Below are 19905 nucleotides of genomic sequence, written 5' to 3' on the forward strand. Positions count from 1 at the left end.
TTTCTGGGCATCTGCGGGCTGCTATTTTTAGGCTGAGGGGGGTGAATATCAATAGGCCCTTACCAGCATGAGAATACCAGCCCCCAGCTGTTGGCTTCAGCAAAGCTGGCTGTCAAAAATGGGTGGGACCCCATGCCAGTTTATATTATTTGTTTAAATAATTTAAGGAAACAGCATGGGTATCTGTCAATTCTTGATAACCAGCCTTGCTAACGCTGACAGCTGAGGGTTGCAGCCCACTGCTGTCAGTTTTGCCTGGTTGATTATCTAAAATACAGTTGAACCCACGCTGGTTTATTTATTTATAGTGTAGGCTCCAGCTGATCAATCCTCCCATCAGCCGCCACCTGCTCTTACTGATAATAGCGACAGCAGGTGTAGGCTGATGGGAGTAATAGTCCCATCAGCCACCGCCTGCTGTCACTGTTATCAATTGAGTATAACTCTCATCAATCTCCCCTGCTCTCGCTGATCGCCAGCCATCTTCAGCACCCAGTGCTGGAGAAGAGCACTAAATGTACCGCTGCTTCTCAGGTGCCGGTACGTGTCACACGGATGACATCCCTGTGTCATATGTATGCAAGTGTGCGGGACATTTAGCAGCCTGTGCTGCTGTTAAAAACTGGACATGTCAGCTTATTTTGCCCATGGACACACTCAGGGCCGCCATCAGGCTATTAATACCCTTACTTGTGTAAGGGGCCTGGTGAGGACAGGCAATGAGGGAGTGCCCGGTCTGACTGAAACATGCTGGTAGCATGACACACTTTGGGCCCCACCTCTTTTCCTTCTACTCACCGGGATACAAGATCAGGTGTGGCACTTTCCTGCTGGTCTGAAGGTATTATGAGCTGACTGCATCGCTCCTGTCTGATGTCACCGCACTGGGTGCAGCAGACGTGATGCACAAGGTCCTTGGCACTAGTTCTGTGCAGAGTTTGGTGCCGCCTCCATCTTCTCTCACCCTCACAGGGGCGGAACTACCGCGGTCGCAGGGGTCGCAGCTGCGACTGGGCCTGGAGTGCTTAGGGCCCGCCCAGTCCAGCAAAGACTGGGCGGGCCCCTAAGCACTGAGCTACAAAATTGTCTGCCGGCCCTTTAAATCAGTGGGTGGCTTTAAATGTGGCTGGCCGGCAGGTCCGCAATTCTCCGGGGGCAGCCTGCCGTATCGTGAGTTGTGAATTCCATTTCTCGGACTCCCTCCTGTGGTCATGAATGGTACTTTGGTTAGTTCTGCTCTTGGACTCCCTCTGGTGGCTTTGAGCGGAACTGCTGGTCTCTGAGGTTTGCTTTCTCAGCTGCCCTCGTTTATTGTTATGTTGGCTTCCCTATTTAACTCTACTCAGATCGTTACTTCATGCCAGCTGTCAATGTTTCAGTATTGGTTCAGATCTCTCTTGGACTTCTCTGAGGACCTGTCTGTTGTGAATTCGGTTTGTGGGCTCCCCCGGTGGTCTGTTATGGTAGTGTCTCTTATGTGCCTTCCTCCATCTCTGATTACCTGTCGCCACCCTCTAGGGGAGTTTCCTATTTAAGGCTGCTTGGCTGTTAGTCACATGCCGGCCAACAATGTGCTAGTAGCATTCTGTTGCATTCACCTGCCTCAAGTTCCAGTTCAGCTAAGTTGAATTTAGTTTCTTGTTTTGCTATTTTTGTCCAGCTATCTGCAATGTGACTCTTCAGTGCTGGAAGCTCTTGTGGACAGAAAATTACTACTCCAGTGGCATGAGTTGTCACTGGAGTTTAAAGTAATTTCTGGATGGTGTTTTTGAATAGTGATTTTTAGGTCGACCGTGAAGTAACTCTTTCCTGTCCTTCTGCTATCTAGTAAGCGGACCTCACTGTGCTAAATCTGCTGTTCATCCTACGTATGTCATTTCCTCTGAACTCACCGTCAATATCTGTGGGGGCCTACTATCATCTTTTGGGGTTCCTCACTGGAGGTAAGGCAGGCCTGTATATTCCTCTTATAGGGGTAGTTAGATCTCCGGCTGGCGCGTGGTGTCTAGGGCATCGTAGGTACATCCCCCGGCTACTGTAAGTGTTGGGTCAGGTTCAGGTCACGGTCGACCTTAGTTTCCATCACCCGAGAGCTAGTCCGTTTTGTATTTTTGTTTCCCATGGTCATTGGGGTAACCATAACACCTGTCTACTCCAGCAGAAGCTAAGTCCCTGCTAGTTCATTTGTTGTTACTGCTGCCTGAATATATTTCTTAGTACTGCTAATTTCTAGTCCAGCTTGCTATCATGATATTTCCTTGCTAGCTGGAAGCTCTGGGGGTGCAGTGTTGCACCTCCACACCGTGAGTCGGTGTGGGTTTTTTTTTTGCATACTCTGTGTGGTTTTTGTAGTTTTTTGTGCTGACCGCATAGTTTCCTTTTCTATCCTCTGACTATTTAGTGAAGTCTGGCCTCCTTTGCTAAAACCTGTTTCATTCCTGTGTTTGTGACTTTCCTCTTAACTCACAGTCAATATATGTGGGGGGCTGCCTTTACCTTTGGGGAATTTCTCTGAGGCAAGAGTAGGCTTCTATTTCTATCTTTAGGGGTAGTTAGCTCTTAGGCTGTGAAGAGGCGTCTAGGGAGAGTTAGGTTCGCTCCACGGCTATTTCTAGTGTGTGTGATAGGAGTAGGGTTTGCGGTCAGCAGAGTTCCCACTTTCCCAGAGCTTGTTCCGATTACTAGTTTACTCATCAGGTCATTCCGGGTGCTCCTAACCACCAGGTCCATAACAGTACAGCTGGCCAACAAAGTGTTAATGCATCTCAAAAGAGGGATAAGAGAAGTTCTGAACCCATTTTTTTTTCTTTGCAGGGTGTTTTGTCTCTCTTTTCCCCTTAATCTCTGGGTGGTTCAGGACTCAGGTGTAGATATGGATATTCAAGGTCTGTCCTCTTGTGTGGATCAACTCGCTGCAAGGGTCCAAAGCATTCAGGATTATGTAGTTCAGAATCCAATGTTAGAGCCTAGAATTCCTATTCCTGATTTGTTTTCTGGGGATAGATCTAAGTTTCTGAATTTCAAAAATAATTGTAGACTGTTTCTTGCTTTGAAACCCCGCTCTTCTGGTGACCCCATTCAGCAAGTAAAAATTATTATTTCTTTGTTACGTGGCGACCCTCAAGACTGGGCATTCTCCCTTGCGCCAGGAGATCCTGCATTGCTTAATGTAGATGCGTTTTTTCTGGCGCTTGGATTGCTTTATGATGAACCGAATTCAGTGGATCAGGCAGAGAAAACCTTGCTGGCTTTGTGTCAGGGTCAGGATGAAGCGGAGGTATATTGTCAGAAGTTTAGAAAGTGGTCTGTGCTTACTCAATGGAATGAGTGTGCCCTGGCAGCAATTTTTAGAAAGGGTCTCTCTGATGCCCTTAAGGATGTTATGGTGGGTTTCCCCACGCCTGCTGGTCTGAATGAATCAATGTCCTTGGCCATTCAAATTGATCGGCGTTTGCGCGAGCGCAAAGTTGTGCACCATTTGGCGGTGTCCTCTGAGCAGAGGCCTGAGCTTATGCAATGTGATAGAACTTTGACCAGAACTGAACGGCGAGAACACAGACGTCAGAATCGGCTGTGTTTTTACTGTGGTGACCCTACTCATGCTATCTCTGATTGTCCTAAGCGCACTCAGCGGTTTGCTAGGTCTGTCACCATTGCTACTGTACAGCCTAAATTTCTTTTGTCTGTTACTTTGATTTGCTCTCTGTCGTCCTACTCGGTTATGGCATTTGTGGATTCGGGCGCTGCCCTGAATTTGATGGACTTGGAGTTTGCCAGGCGTTGTGGTTTTTTCCTGGAGCCTTTGCAGTATCCTATTCCATTAAGGGGAATTGATGCTACGCCTTTGGCCAGGAATAAACCTCAGTACTGGACTCAGTTGACCATGTGCATGGCTCCTGCACATCAGGAAGATATTCGCTTTTTGGTGTTGCATAATTTGCATGATGTGGTCGTGTTGGGTTTGCCATGGCTACAGGTTCATAATCCAGTATTGGATTGGAAATCAATGTCTGTGTCTAGTTGGGGTTGTCAAGGGGTACATGGCGATGTTCCAATGATGTCAATTTCTTCATCCACTCCTTCTGATGTCCCTGAGTTTCTGTCGGATTACCGGGATGTATTTGATGAGCCCAAATCCAGTATCCTACCCCCTCATAGGGATTGTGATTGTGCTATAAATTTGATCCCTGGTAGTAAGTTTCCTAAGGGCCGACTTTTCAATTTATCCGTGCCAGAACACGCCGCTATGCGGAGATATATAAAGGAGTCCTTGGAGAAAGGGCATATTCGCCCGTCTTCATCACCGTTGGGAGCAGGGTTCTTTTTTGTGGCCAAGAAGGATGGTTCTCTGAGACCCTGTATAGACTACCGCCTTCTCAATAAAATCACAGTCAAATTTCAGTACCCTTTGCCTCTGCTGTCTGATTTGTTTGCTCGGATTAAGGGGGCTAGTTGGTTCACCAAGATAGATCTTCGAGGGGCGTATAACCTTGTGCGTATTAAACAGGGCGATGAATGGAAAACAGCATTTAATACTCCCGAGGGCCATTTTGAGTACCTGGTGATGCCATTCGGGCTTTCTAACGCTCCATCTGTGTTTCAGTCCTTTATGCATGACATCTTCCGAAAATATCTGGATAGATTCATGATTGTATATTTGGATGATATTTTGGTCTTTTCAGATGATTGGGAGTCTCATGTGAAGCAGGTCAGAATGGTATTCCAGGTCCTTCGTGCTAATTCCTTGTTTGTAAAGGGGTCTAAATGTCTCTTCGGAGTTCAGAAGGTTTCCTTTTTGGGCTTCATTTTTTCCCCTTCTACTATCGAGATGGATCCTGTTAAAGTTCAGGCCATTTATGATTGGACTCAACGTACATCTGTGAAGAGTCTTCAGAAATTCCTGGGCTTTGCTAATTTTTACCGTCGCTTCATCGCTAATTTTTCTAGTGTGGTTAAGCCTTTGACTGATTTGACAAAGAAAGGTGCTGATGTGGTGAATTGGTCCTCTGCGGCTGTGGAGGCTTTTCAGGAGCTGAAACGTCGTTTTTCTTCGGCCCCTGTGTTGCGTCAGCCAGATGTTTCGCTCCCTTTTCAGGTTGAGGTTGATGCTTCTGAGATTGGAGCAGGGGCTGTTTTGTCTCAAAGAAGTTCTGATGGCTCTGTGATGAAGCCAAGTGCCTTCTTTTCTAGAAAGTTTTCGCCTGCTGAGCGTAATTATGATGTTGGCAATCGGGAGCTGCTGGCTATGAAGTGGGCATTCGAGGAGTGGTGACATTGGCTTGAGGGAGCCAAGCACCGCGTGGTGGTCTTGACGGATCACAAGAATTTGACTTATCTCGAGTCTGCCAAGCGGTTGAATCCTAGACAGGCTCGATGGTCACTGTTTTTCTCCTCTTTCGATTTTGTGGTCTCATACCTTCCGGGTTCTAAGAATGTGAAGGCTGATGCCCTTTCTAGGAGTTTTGTGCCTGATTCTCCGGGAGTCCCTGAGCCGGCTGGTATTCTCAAAGAGGGGGTAATTCTGTCTGCCATCTCCCCTGATTTGCGGCGGGTGCTGCAGGAGTTTCAGGCTGATAGACCTGACCGTTGTCCAGCGGAGAAACTGTTTGTCCCTGATAGATGGACTAGCAGAGTTATTTCTGAGGTTCATTGCTCGGTGTTGGCTGGTCATCCTGGGATTTTTGGTACCAGGGTTTTGTGGCTAGGTCCTTTTGGTGGCCTTCCTTGTCACGGGATGTGCGTTCTTTTGTGCAGTCTTGTGGGACTTGTGCTCGGGCCAAGCCCTGCTGTTCTCGTGCCAGTGGGTTGCTTTTGCCCTTGCCGGTCCCGAAAAGGCCCTGGACACATGTTTCCATGGATTTTATTTCAGATCTTCCTGTCTCTCAAAGGATGTCTGTCATCTGGGTGGTTTGTGATCGCTTTTCTAAGAAGGTCCATTTGGTACCCTTGCCTAAATTACCTTCCTCCTCTGATTTGGTACCATTATTCTTTCAGCATGTGGTTCCTTTGCATGGCATTCCGGAGAACATTGTGTCGGACAGAGGGTCCCAGTTTGTCTCTAGGTTTTGGCGGTCCTTTTGTGCTAAGATGGGCATTGATTTGTCTTTTTCTTCGGCTTTCCATCCTCAGACAAATGGCCAAACCGAACGAACCAACCAGACTTTGGAAACCTATCTGAGATGCTTTGTTTCTGCTGATCAGGATGATTGGGTGACCTTTTTGCCATTGGCTGAGTTCGCCCTTAATAATCGGGCTAGTTCGGCTACTTTGGTTTCGCCTTTTTTTTGCAATTCTGGTTTTCATCCTCGTTTTTCTTCAGGGCAGGTTGAGCCTTCTGACTGTCCTGGTGTGGATTCTGTGGTGGACAGATTGCAGCAAATTTGGACTCACGTAGTGGACAATCTGACGTTGTCCCAGGAGAAGGCTCAACGTTTCGCTAACCGCCGTCGTTGTGTTGGTCCTCGACTTCGTGTTGGGGATTTGGTTTGGTTATCTTCTCGTTATGTTCCTATGAAGGTTTCTTCTCCTAAGTTTAAGCCTCGTTTCATTGGTCCTTATAAGATTTCTGAAATTCTCAACCCTGTGTCATTTCGTTTGGTCCTTCCAGCTTCCTTTGCCATCCATAATGTGTTCCATAGGTCGTTGTTGCGGAGGTATGTGGCGCCTATGGTTCCCCCCGTTGATCCTCCTGCTCCGGTGTTGGTTGAGGGGGAGTTGGAGTATGTGGTGGAAAAAATTTTGGATTCTCGTATTTCGAGACGGAAGCTCCAGTACCTGGTTAACTGGAAGGGCTATGGTCAGGAGGAAAATTCCTGGGTTGTTGCCTCCGATGTCCATGCTGCCGATTTAGTTCGTGCCTTTCATTTGGCTCGTCCTGATCGGCCTGGGGGCCCTGGTGAGGGTTCGGTGACCCCTCCTCAAGGGGGGGGTACTGTTGTGAATTCCATTTCTCGGACTCCCTCCTGTGGTCATGAATGGTACTTTGGTTAGTTCTGCTCTTGGACTCCCTCTGGTGGCTTTGAGCGGAACTGCTGGTCTCTGAGGTTTGCTTTCTCAGCTGCCCTCGTTTATTGTTATGTTGGCTTCCCTATTTAACTCTACTCAGATCGTTACTTCATGCCAGCTGTCAATGTTTCAGTATTGGTTCAGATCTCTCTTGGACTTCTCTGAGGACCTGTCTACTCCAGCAGAAGCTAAGTCCCTGCTAGTTCATTTGTTGTTACTGCTGCCTGAATATATTTCTTAGTACTGCTAATTTCTAGTCCAGCTTGCTATCATGATATTTCCTTGCTAGCTGGAAGCTCTGGGGGTGCAGTGTTGCACCTCCACACCGTGAGTTGGTGTGGGGTTTTTTTTGCATACTCTGTGTGGTTTTTGTAGTTTTTTGTGCTGACCGCATAGTTTCCTTTTCTATCCTCTGACTATTTAGTGAAGTCTGGCCTCCTTTGCTAAAACCTGTTTCATTCCTGTGTTTGTGACTTTCCTCTTAACTCACAGTCAATATATGTGGGGGGCTGCCTTTACCTTTGGGGAATTTCTCTGAGGCAAGAGTAGGCTTCTATTTCTATCTTTAGGGGTAGTTAGCTCTTAGGCTGTGAAGAGGCGTCTAGGGAGAGTTAGGTACACTCCACGGCTATTTCTAGTGTGTGTGATAGGAGTAGGGTTTGCGGTCAGCAGAGTTCCCACTTTCCCAGAGCTTGTTCCGAATACTAGTTTACTCATCAGGTCATTCCGGGTGCTCCTAACCACCAGGTCCATAACAATCGTGCCGGATGCCGACCCTTTAACCCCCGAGTGCAGGGTAAGCAGCGTTCATTACAGAACGCTGCCTCTCCTGCACAGCAGCACAGGAATGATGTCATCGGGGTGGGCGGGTTTACCGGGTGGGCGGAGTTACCGTCCAACGCTCTCCTGTCCTGTCCCGACTCCGGAAATAGGAGCTGCTGCCCAACAGAGTCCAGACTCCAGAGCGATCTCTGTGCTGCCAGCTCTGTGCCTCTCTGCAGGTGATCTGTGCCCCTCAGCTCTGTGCCACCCCCCACTGTTTCCCCAATGTGATCTGTGCCCCCCACTGTGTGCCCCAATATGATCTCTGTGCCCCCCCGCTGTGTGCCCCAATATGATCTCTGTGCCCCCCGCTGTGTGCCCCAATATGATCTGTGCCCCCCGGCTGTGTGCACCAATATGATCTCTGTGCCCCCCGCTGTATGCCCCAATATGATTTCTGTGCCCCCCCGCTGTGTGCCTTAATATGATCTCTGTGCCCCCCGCTGTGTGCCCTATATGATCTGTGCCCCCCCGCTGTGTGCACCAATATGATCTCTGTGCCCCCCGCTGTGTGCACCAATATGATCTCTGTGCCCGCTGTATGCACCAATATGATCTCTGTGCCTCCCGCTGTATGCACCAATATGATCTCTGTGCCCCACTGTGTGCACCAATATGATCTTTGTGCCCCCCCGCTGTGTGCCCCAATATGATCTCTGTGCCCCCCGCTGTGTGCCCCTATATGATCTGTGCCCCCCGCTGTGTGCACCAATATGATCTCTGTGCCCCCCGCTGTATGCACCAATATGATCTCTGTGCCCGCTGTATGCACCAATATGATCTCTGTGCCCCCCGCTGTATGCACCAATATGATCTCTGTGCCCGCTGTTTGCCCCAATATGATCTCTGTGCCCGTTGTATGCACCAATATGATCTCTGTGCCCCCCGCTGTATGCACCAATATGATCTCTGTGCCCCCACTGTATGCACCAATATGATCTCTGTGCCCGCTGTTTGCCCCAATATGATCTCTGTGCCCGTTGTATGCACCAATATGATCTCTGTGCCCCCCGCTGTATGCACCAATATGATCTCTGTGCCCCCACTGTATGCACCAATATGATCTCTGTGCCCGCTGTATGCACCAATATGATCTCTGTGCCCCAATATGATCTGTGCCCCCCCGCTGTGTGCCCCTATATGATCTGTGCCCCCCGCTGTGTGCACCAATATGATACGTGCCCCCACTGAGTGCTCCAATATGATCTGTGCCCCCCACTGTGTGAACCAATATGATCTGTGCCCCCCGCTGTGTGCCCCAATATGATCTCTGTGCCCCCACTGAGTGCCCCAATATGATCTCTGCCCCCATGCTGTGTACCCCAATATGATCTGTGCCCCCCCCCCCGCTGTACGCACCAATATGATCTCTGTGCCCCCCAGCTATGTGCCCCCTGTGATTTCTGTGCCCTTTGTGAGCGCGGCTCTCGTTCGTGCTTGGGTGTGCGTCTGCAGCCCTGGTCAGTGCGGGCAAACAGGAGAGCGTGTGCACACCAGGGCCTGTGCAGAAGTGTGAAAAGGCCGCACAGACGCCTGAGCCTCACTCTGAACAGTTCTCTCCTCACCAATCCCCGGCCGGCATCCGCTCCAAGTCCTCCGCACCTCCGACGCTGGCTGTACCGTGGACCCTCCTCATCCTACTCCATCTCAGGTGAGTACCAGCATGAAAGCTTTTTACGTATATGCAGCATTTGCAGTTTGCCCTGTATACTGTGTATAGACTGCTGTATGTACAATACTGTATATAGGTGACACTGCTGTACATAATCACCGTATCACCTATATAATGTATATACAGAAGTCTATATACATTATATAGGTGACACTGTGACTAATGTGTATATACGTCATATAGGTGATACTGCTGTGTATATATAGTGCGACTATACACTGCAATCACAGTATCACCTATATAATGCATGTACAGCAGTCTATATACATTGTATAGGTGAAACTGCAACTGCGGTATGTACGTTATATAGGTTATACCACTGTGTGTAATATACTGCGACCGCTGTGTATAGCCCATATAGGCCAGCCGCAGTGTGTGTGTTATATACATACATACACACACACACACACACACACACACACACACACACACACACACACACACACACACACACATACATACACACTGCAGCTGGCCTATATGGGCTATACACAGCGGTCGCAGTATATTACACACAGTGATATAACCTGTTAAGTCCTTCTCAGTCCCTGGCTTACTAGAGGTAGGGATCCGAGTGAAATGACACGCAGCACAAAAGGTTGTGTGATCATATACAGGGGAAGCCCAGGAGCACGTCTGACTCACTGGGCTCTACCCCCTCCTTTTTATAGCAAAAAGTTAAACATTTTACAGACATGCGTACAAGCGCTCATATTTCACATCCTTTTACAAAAACAGTCTATACTAGAGATAAGGTACAGCTTCTAGTATGTAGGTAAAAGGTTACAACACAGAAGGAATGCGTCCATAAAAGGAAATGTCAATTTTGCTTAAGTTTCCTGAAATAAGCCAGATGTCTCAGGAGAAAGACACAATGGATTCTTTCAGTCTGATCTCCACAATTCCCCCCTTTGACATATTCTTTTATTTTTATTACCACAGGGCCAAAGACAAAGCCTTTATTTTTGGTATTACACATGTACATGCTTGTATTCAATAAGAGAATCAAATCTAGTATTAATTCTTCCGTTTAACTCTCGCAACCTTTTCTTTGTTTTGCAATAAGTTTGTTCATTCTTTTTTTCTTTATACGGCAGTATACTAAAACATTTATGAAACAACAAAAAGTTAATACGGTAATAATAATTAGAATCACTAGAAGATAACATAAGAAAAGAGAAAAAAAAACAAAAAACAAAAAAACTTTATACTCTTGCATCTATTACACAAAGTTTATCTGTGCATACTGAGATACCCTTGAGCACAATCTGGAATAGTATGTATATGACTACAATAATCATAACTATATGTATTATGCTCTGCATAATCCCAGCAACCCACCCACCGATTCCTCTGAACCAGTTGGCTGGGTTAAGAAAAGAAAAGGTATCTGACCACCAGCTATCCTTATTCTGGTCATTATCTTTGTCATACTGATCTCTGAGTCGTTGTACGTCCTTTAATTTAAATGTCATACTCATAGTACTATTCGGGTCTATATAATGACAGCAGGTGGGTCCGATGATTTGACACATACCCCCTTGTGAGGCAGTTAGGTAATCCAATACCAGGGTATGTTGGTTGATGACTATTATAAGCTGATTCTGTACAGCTATACTAGTGTTTAGTATATCCAATATATCCCAAATTTGATCATCTAGATAGTCTGTGGCCCTAACCAGTTTATCCCACATTTGTGTAATCATAGGGTAAATAAAAATAGAACTGACAATTTTATTGGCTATACCCATTTGCACTGTGTGGTCTCCCCGAGGGGCGTGGTGAGTTATCTGCAGCTCTTTTATACAGTGTGTGCTTGGGCACGGCTTGCATATTCACTTGTTTATTTGAAATTATGAAAGTAGCCGGGGTTAGGCGTCCTAATGTACAAGTACCCTTTATACCTTCGGGAAGCCATTTATATGCTCCTTCTCCGCATATCCAAAATGTACCTTCAGGCAGATCCCATAGAGCTGAGTGCTGCAATACCAATCTGTGAGCCAAATCCACAAATCTAGATACATCCTGAAGCATACACCAAGAGGGTTTTTGTCCCAAGGGGCTACAGTACCCGGCTGCGGGATTTCCACATACAGGCATTCCATTGACATACTCATCAGATTCATTACAAACCAGGTTCCCCGGTTTGCTTGTACAATCGCTTGCATTACCTTGAGGGAACAACTCAGAATGTTCCCAATTTCTATTGTGTATGTATCTTTCCAATACTACAGGTTTGAAAGCATCAGAGGGATCGGCGGTTGTACTGAAACTGAGCTGTAGATTTTCTGTGGGGACCTGTCCTAAATTAGTTAATCCAGTCTTATTCCTAGGTACCCATTTTCCTCCCTTGAATGCTAAATATTGTAGATGTGTATTACTCCCTGAGAGATTACCCTGCCACCAAGGAAATTCTACCCATCCCACAATTGGTATGGCGATTGTAGTATTCCACAGCCTAGCATTACCAGTTTGGTTATTGGCCAGTTTGTCTGAACAATTAGGCCAAGCGAATATTTCTTCTGCTGATACGGGAACTGCTAGGAAAGGTATACTTGTGGCTGATACCGGTGAATGGGTACAGATCCAACAATCTGTCAGGGTTTGTGTATTGTTTAACAAGTCATGCACTAATTTTCTATGATGTTGTACGAATCTATTGTTCAAAGGGGTTAGAGAATTTAGTCTTTCCCATGCCTTTGTTGTGGTTAATACCATTAACATCAATATCATGAGTTTATACTGCTTTTTTTGCAATGGCTTGCATGTATCCATGATGCCTTTCCTTCAAGCTTGACTGATGTAGGTGTTGTCAACAGGACTTGGAAGGGTCCGTCAAATCTTGGTTCAAGAGCCTTTCTGGTGTGTCTTTTTACATAGACTTGATCACCTGGTTCCAACTTGTGACTTCCTTCAATGTTGTCAGGATCTGGAAGGGAAGCAAAAACTTGTGCATGCACCTTAGTTAATTGTTTCTGAAGATTTTGCACATAAGAAGTCAATGACTCAATATTTAACACAAGTTGCTGTGGAAAATAACATCCTAAATTGGCAGTCCTACCAAACAAAATTTCATATGGAGACAGTTTAGTCTTACCCCTTGGGGTATTGCGTATTGAGTAAAGGGCCAGTGGAAGGCATTCTGTCCAAGGCTTTCCTGTTTCAGCCATGGCTTTCTGTATTTTTAATTTTAAAGTTCCATTCATGCGTTCCACCTTACCAGAACTTTGAGGATGGTACGGAGTGTGTAACTGACTTTCAACACCCAACATTTTCAGTACATTTTGAAATATTTCTCCAGTGAAATGAGTACCCCTATCTGACTCGATCACTTCAGGGAGACCGTAACGGGGTATCAGTTCGGCAACTAGCTTTACAGCAGTGTTTTTAGCTGAAGCCTTCCGAACTGGATAGGCCTCTGGCCACCCTGAGAACATGTCCACACACACCAACACATACTCATACCCATTACTTTTTGGCAGCTGGATAAAGTCTATTTGTAATCGCTGAAACGGATAGAGAGGTCGGACGTGGTGCTTCATAGGGGTCTTTGTTGTCTGTCCGGGATTATGTGCCAGGCATATAGCGCATGCAGCACAATAGTCTCTTGCATAGTTGCCAAAACCTGGAGCCAACCAGACTTGCTTTGCCAGTAGTGTCATTGCATTTGCAGACACATGAGTAGGGTGGTGCAGTCCACCAACTACAATCGGGTACCAGGCTCTAGGTAGACATATTAGTCCATCTTTCTTCCAAATTCCTGCTTGTTCTTCTGCCCCTTCCTTTTTCCATCTATCCCTCTCCTCTTCTCCTGCATCTTCCTGTGCTTGTCTCAGTCTATCTTCAGTATTTTCTGTGAGGTTTACAGTATGAACCTGTCGTAAGGGTTTGACTGCCGCTGCTTTGGCTGCTTTATCAGCCCTATCATTTCCCCTAGATTCCCTAGTGTCGAGTCTCACATGTGCAGCTACCTTAATTACTGCTACTTCTTTTGTTTCTTGTGCAGCCTCTAAGATCTGTTTGATCAAAGAAGCATGTTTTACAGGTTGTCCTGATGCTGTCATGTAACCTCTAGCTCTCCAGATTACTCCAAAATCAAACACAATACCATGTGCATACCTAGAATCAGTGTATATATTAGCTGTCTGATTCTGAGCTATTTTTAGCGCTTCAATCAATGCTGTTAGTTCTGCTTCTTGTGCAGACTGTTTTGGTGGAAGTGGTTCTGCTTTGAGAGTTTCAGATTCTGACACAACTGCATACCCTGTATGAAAGTTACCTGTGTCATCTGCAAACCTACTACCGTCTATAAACAGCTCTAAATCTGGATTTTGAAGTGGTGTTTCGGATACATTGGGTAAGCCTGCTGTTTCTTGTAAAATGAGCTCTGTACAATCATGTGTGTCTGTAGGGAAAAAATTTGCATGTGGATCAGTGTCCTTATTCCCCCCTTCAGACTCGAGAGGTAGCAGTGTTGCTAAATTAAGAGTCTGAAGCCTTGCAAATGTGATAGTAGAGGGGAGCAGCAAAGAACACTGTAGCTGCAAATGTCTGGCCATGGAAATGTGTTTTGGTTGGACCTGGTTTAATATCCCATAAACATCATGCGTAGTTTGAACTGTGAGTGGATACTCTAGGACAATTTCTGATGCTTTGTCCAACAATAGTGAGACAGCAACAACTACACGTACACAGGTTGGCGCTGCTCTAGCTACGGGATCTAACCTTGCTGAAAGATATGCAATTGGTCTTTGTTTCCCTGCATGCTTCTGGATAAGAACTCCTGTAGCATGAGAATCAACTTCTGCAGCCATAAGCTGAAATGGTTTGGTGTAGTCTGGTAGCCCTAACGCTGGAGCTGAAACAAGGGCATCTTTTAATTGTTGGAACGAAATCTGACCTTCTTTTGTCAACAAATAAGGTTCACTTTTTACACAGTCATACAGTGGTTGCATTAGTTGACTGGCATGTATAATCCATTGTCTACAATGAGACACTATTCCTAAAAATGCTCGTAGCTGTTTATGATTTCTAGGCTCATTCATCTGTCTTATTGCTTCAGTTCTTTGAGGTGTAAGATGCTTTTTACCTTGAGAAATGCAATGACCTAGAAAGACCACTTTGGTCTGACAAACTTGTAGCTTTTGTCTATTCACTTTACACCCTTCTTTTTCTAGAAAACATAGTAAACTCACAGTGGACCTTTCTGCAGTTTCTAGATCTGGGCAGCAAAGTAGTAGGTCATCCACATACTGCAAAATTACTACCTGTGGTTCGGGTTCAAACCTCTGGAGGACTGTTTGTAGGGCATTTGAATAAAGAGTAGGGGAGTGTATCATTCCCTGTGGAAGGCGTGTCCACGCCAACTGTTTGCCCTTAAATGTAAATGCAAACAAATGCCAACTATCTTGGTGTAAAGGAACCGAGAAAAATGCATTTGAAAGATCTATTACAGTAAACACTTGAGAACTGGCTGGTATCTGTGATAGTAACGTATGAGGATTGGGTACAACTGGGGTGATTGGATCTAGAACTTTGTTTATTTCTCTTAGATCATGTACCATACGATATTTGGGCATAGAACCCTTATCAAGAGTTCTCTTCTTGACTGGATACAGAGGAGTGTTAGCAGGTGATTGTATCTCTACCAAAACTCCTTTCTCTCTATATCCCTCTATCTGTTTTGTAATTGCTAATTCCTGCTGGGCACTCACAGGGTATTGTCTGAGCTGTGGGAGAACAGCTCCTGGTTGCACAGATAATTTTACAGGAGAGATATGCAATAATCCCACATCAGTGTCACCCTGTGCCCACAGTGTTTCTGGGATCATTGAGAGATCTAGATCTGTGGTGTACTCTTTTTCTTCAGTATAATCCTCAAAAGCCTGAATTCTAACATATTGTTCTAATGTTTCTGCATCATCAGGGATAGTCAGCATAACTGTGCCATCTTCCCTAAAATTGATGTTAGCTTCTAATTTCTTTAGGACATCAGTTCCTAACAGACATGTTGGGGCACCTCTGGCATACAAAAATCTGGATGCAAAACATTTAGGTCCTAATGAGACCTCTAGGGGCACAGTATATGGCAGTGTTCGAATTACCCCATCATAACCCTCAGCAAAAGTTGTTTGTTCTGAAATATCTTCCGGATTCGGAAGAAAATCTTGATTCAAAATTGAGGAAGTTGCACCTGTATCTATCAAAAATGGAATCTCTCTCCCCCCCACATTCACCTGTATCATAGGTCTCCTAGCTGGTAGGGAAATTTGTAACACATCGAGTCAATCTGAATCTGGTATGGGACCATCTATGATGGTAGATTTCTGCTGGTTGTCCGTTTGGGGAGGGTTATTTCTGGGAACAAATTTGCCTGACTTTATATCTGCCAACTTCTTCCTGCACTCTCTTTGAAAATGACCTGGCTTTTTACAGTAGTGGCAAGGAAAATTGTGTCTCACTCTTCCTCCTGTATTAGCTTGTGCTATTCTAACAGGCTTACGATTCTCTCTCATATCCATGGCTATTCCTAAACATCGTTGTTTCACAATATTTGGTTGTTCAATTGTTCTCCAATCTGGAGTAGAGGATTTAAATTTTTCTCTGATTTTCGGATCTAGCCCCTCTATTAATTGTTTTGTAAAAAGTCTCCTTACTGAAGCATCAGTCAAATCCAATCCTTCATCCCTAAAGCTATTTTCTAGTTCTTGACTATATTCTTCAATACTTTGCCCAAATTTCTGCATAATCACACCTGTAGACCCCCTTTCCCTCTGTTTTCCTCTCATGAAAATTATTAATGCCTCTGTGAACTGGGTACCTGATGCTTCTGTCTGTAAGGCACCCCCTTCTGCCACTGGTCTATTGGGCTGTAGGTGTGTCAATAATTCCTGAAAAAGTCCGGGGGACATTTTCATTCTACATAATTCTTCCCCGTCCGCCCAGACCCCGGCATGAGTCTGCATGATTTGTTGTATATACTGCGCAAATCGGATAGGATATTGAGTGGGATCAGGCGCATTATGCAGGAGGGACATACCCTCAGCAGGGGACCAAGGAAAGTATTGTCTGGTCTGATGATATCTGGTGTTCATTACTCCGTCAGCACCAGGTTCCCTAAAGGGTCTTGGTACTACCCTAACAGGGGCAAGTACAGCGCCATATCTAGGTGTACCACAGGCTAAGCAATCATTTCTCCAATCTGGATTTTGTTGTCCACAGTGTGAACATTCCCATCCTCCTACCCCACCAAGATTGGGATACAAGGCTGGAAATTGTTTTCCTCCTTCTGCTCTTCCAGATGGTACAAATGATTGGGCTTTTGGATCTAGGTAAGGTGGCGGGATTATGTCACAACTTTTTCCCTTCCCCATGATCCATTTGGAAGTGTCTGGATCGTACTTCCAATTCTCCTCTTTAGCTGTTTTTGAGACCTCTATCATACAATGTATGATTTCTTCCCACCCATTGTCTTTGATAATTCCACCTCGTTCTTTACTCAGTTTTTCCCATTCTGTACTGAACATAAGTGCTTCTGAAATTCCCAATTTTTCTCTTACCCTCCTAATCTGCCTTCTGACTATCTTTCCACATCTTTCCTGTATGATATCTGCTGCTTCCACTTGTCCTAAGACGGTTTTTGTCTGTTTATTTCCCATTTTTCTTTTTCAATATTAGCTATTTCTACCCCAGGTGACGTTTGGACAATCACTCACTCTATGGTGATGTCTCGTTGCCTTCTCTCCTAGGGAGCTAAAATATTGAAAGGCTTGTCTGCTCCATTTCTTCTAATATGCAGGACGTACTTAAGTGCTATTATGCACGCAAACAGACCCAGCAACACCATACAGATCACAAAACTTTCTGTGTCAGTTAGCATACTTGTCCCAGGCTCATGAAACCGCGTCCTGGGCTCATTCTATCAAACCTTATCCAGAAATGAAGGAGGTTAAGCACTTAATGAGAGTCAAGCATGGGCGGAGGTCTCCCAGAAGGACGCAACCACATGACCCAGTTAGGCTGACTTCCGTGTATAAGGCTTATACCCCAACTATTTCGGCTTATTTTTCTACGCACTTTTGCTCTTCTTTCACAACATACCACAACCTTCACACTGTTCACACACTGCCAGGGACAGGACTCATAAATCTATACAATATGGTAACCCGAGTTTTATAGGTATCTACTCACTACTAGACTAACCCAGCGTGACACGGCTCATAGAGATCTTTCGGATAATACAGGGCAGATAAAAGAGAACTAATAATGTCTCTTACCTGGCCAGGTTTTTCAGTTCATTTGCCGTCCATTATCCCAGATCTCCGTTGTCCGTATCCGCAGGTAAATCTCGAGCAAATACTCTCACCTCAGGTCCCTGTTCGGTGCGCCAAAGTAATGTTAAGTCCTTCTCAGTCCCTGGCTTACTAGAGGTAGGGATCCGAGTGAAATGACACGCAGCACAAAAGGTTGTGTGATCATATACAGGGGAAGCCCAGGAGCACGTCTGACTCACTGGGCTCTACCCCCTCCTTTTTATAGCAAAAAGTTAAACATTTTACAGACATGCGTACAAGCGCTCATATTTCACATCCTTTTACAAAAACAGTCTATACTAGAGATAAGGTACAGCTTCTAGTATGTAGGTAAAAGGTTACAACACAGAAGGAATGCGTCCATAAAAGGAAATGTCAATTTTGCTTAAGTTTCCTGAAATAAGCCAGATGTCTCAGGAGAAAGACACAATGGATTCTTTCAGTCTGATCTCCACAAACCTATATAACGTACATGCCTCAGTCGCAGTTTCACTTATATAATGCGTGTGTGTGTCTATATATATATATATATATATATATATATATATATAGTGGGGCAAAAAAGTATTTAGTCAGTCAGCAATAGTGCAAGTTCCACCACTTAAAAAGATGAGAGGCGTCTGTAATTTACATCATAGGTAGACCTCAACTATGGGAGACAAACTGAGAAACAAAAATCCAGAAAATCACATTGTCTGTTTTTTTATCATTTTATTTGCATATTATGGTGGAAAATAAGTATTTGGTCAGAAACAAACAATCAAGATTTCTGGCTCTCACAGACCTGTAACTTCTTCTTTAAGAGTCTCCTCTTTCCTCCACTCATTACCTATAGTAATGGCACCTGTTTAAACTTGTTATCAGTATAAAAAGACACCTGTGCACACCCTCAAACAGTCTGACTCCAAACTCCACTATGGTGAAGACCAAAGAGCTGTCAAAGGACACCAGAAACAAAATTGTAGCCCTGCACCAGGCTTGGAAGACTGAATCTGCAATAGCCAAACCAGCTTGGAGTGAAGAAATCAACAGTGGGAGCAATAATTAGAAAATGGAAGACATTCAAGACCACTGATAATCTCCCTCGATCTGGGGCTCCACGCAAAATCCCACCCCGTGGGGTCAGAATGATCACAAGAACGGTGAGCAAAAATCCCAGAACCACGCGGGGGGACCTAGTGAATGAACTGCAGAGAGCTGGGACCAATGTAACAAGGCCTACCATAAGTAACACACTACGCCACCATGGACTCAGATCGTGCAGTGCCAGACGTGTCCCACTGCTTAAGCCAGTACATGTCCGGGCCCGTCTGAAGTTTGCTAGAGAGCATTTGGATGATCCAGAGGAGTTTTGGGAGAATGTCCTATGGTCTGATGAAGCCAAACTGGAACTGTTTGGTAGAAACACAACTTGTCGTGTTTGGAGGAAAAAGAATACTGAGTTGCATCCATCAAACACCATACCTACTGTAAAGCATGGTGGTGGAAACATCATGCTTTGGGGCTGTTTCTCTGCAAAGGGGCCAGGACGACTGATCCGGGTACATGAAAGAATGAATGGGGCCATGTATCGTGAGATTTTGAGTGCAAACCTCCTTCCATCAGCAAGGGCATTGAAGATGAAATGTGGCTGGGTCTTTCAACATGACAATGATCCAAAGCACACCGCCAGGGCAACGAAGGAGTGGCTTCGTAAGAAGCATTTCAAGGTCCTGGAGTGGCCTAGCCAGTCTCCAGATCTCAACCCTATAGAAAACCTTTGGAGGGAGTTGAAAGTCCGTGTTGCCAAGCGAAAAGCCAAAAACATCACTGCTCTAGAGGAGATCTGCATGGAGGAATGGGCCAACATACCAACAACAGTGTGTGGCAACCTTGTGAAGACTTACAGAAAACGTTTGACCTCTGTCATTGCCAACAAAGGATATATTACAAAGTATTGAGATGAAATTTTGTTTCTGACCAAATACTTATTTTCCACCATAATATGCAAATAAAATGATAAAAAAACAGACAATGTGATTTTCTGGATTTTTTTTTCTCAGTTTGTCTCCCATAGTTGAGGTCTACCTATGATGTAAATTACAGACGCCTCTC

The sequence above is a fragment of the Ranitomeya variabilis genome, chromosome 2 (assembly GCF_051348905.1).
Source record: "Ranitomeya variabilis isolate aRanVar5 chromosome 2, aRanVar5.hap1, whole genome shotgun sequence".
NCBI classification, from domain to species: domain Eukaryota; kingdom Metazoa; phylum Chordata; class Amphibia; order Anura; family Dendrobatidae; genus Ranitomeya; species Ranitomeya variabilis.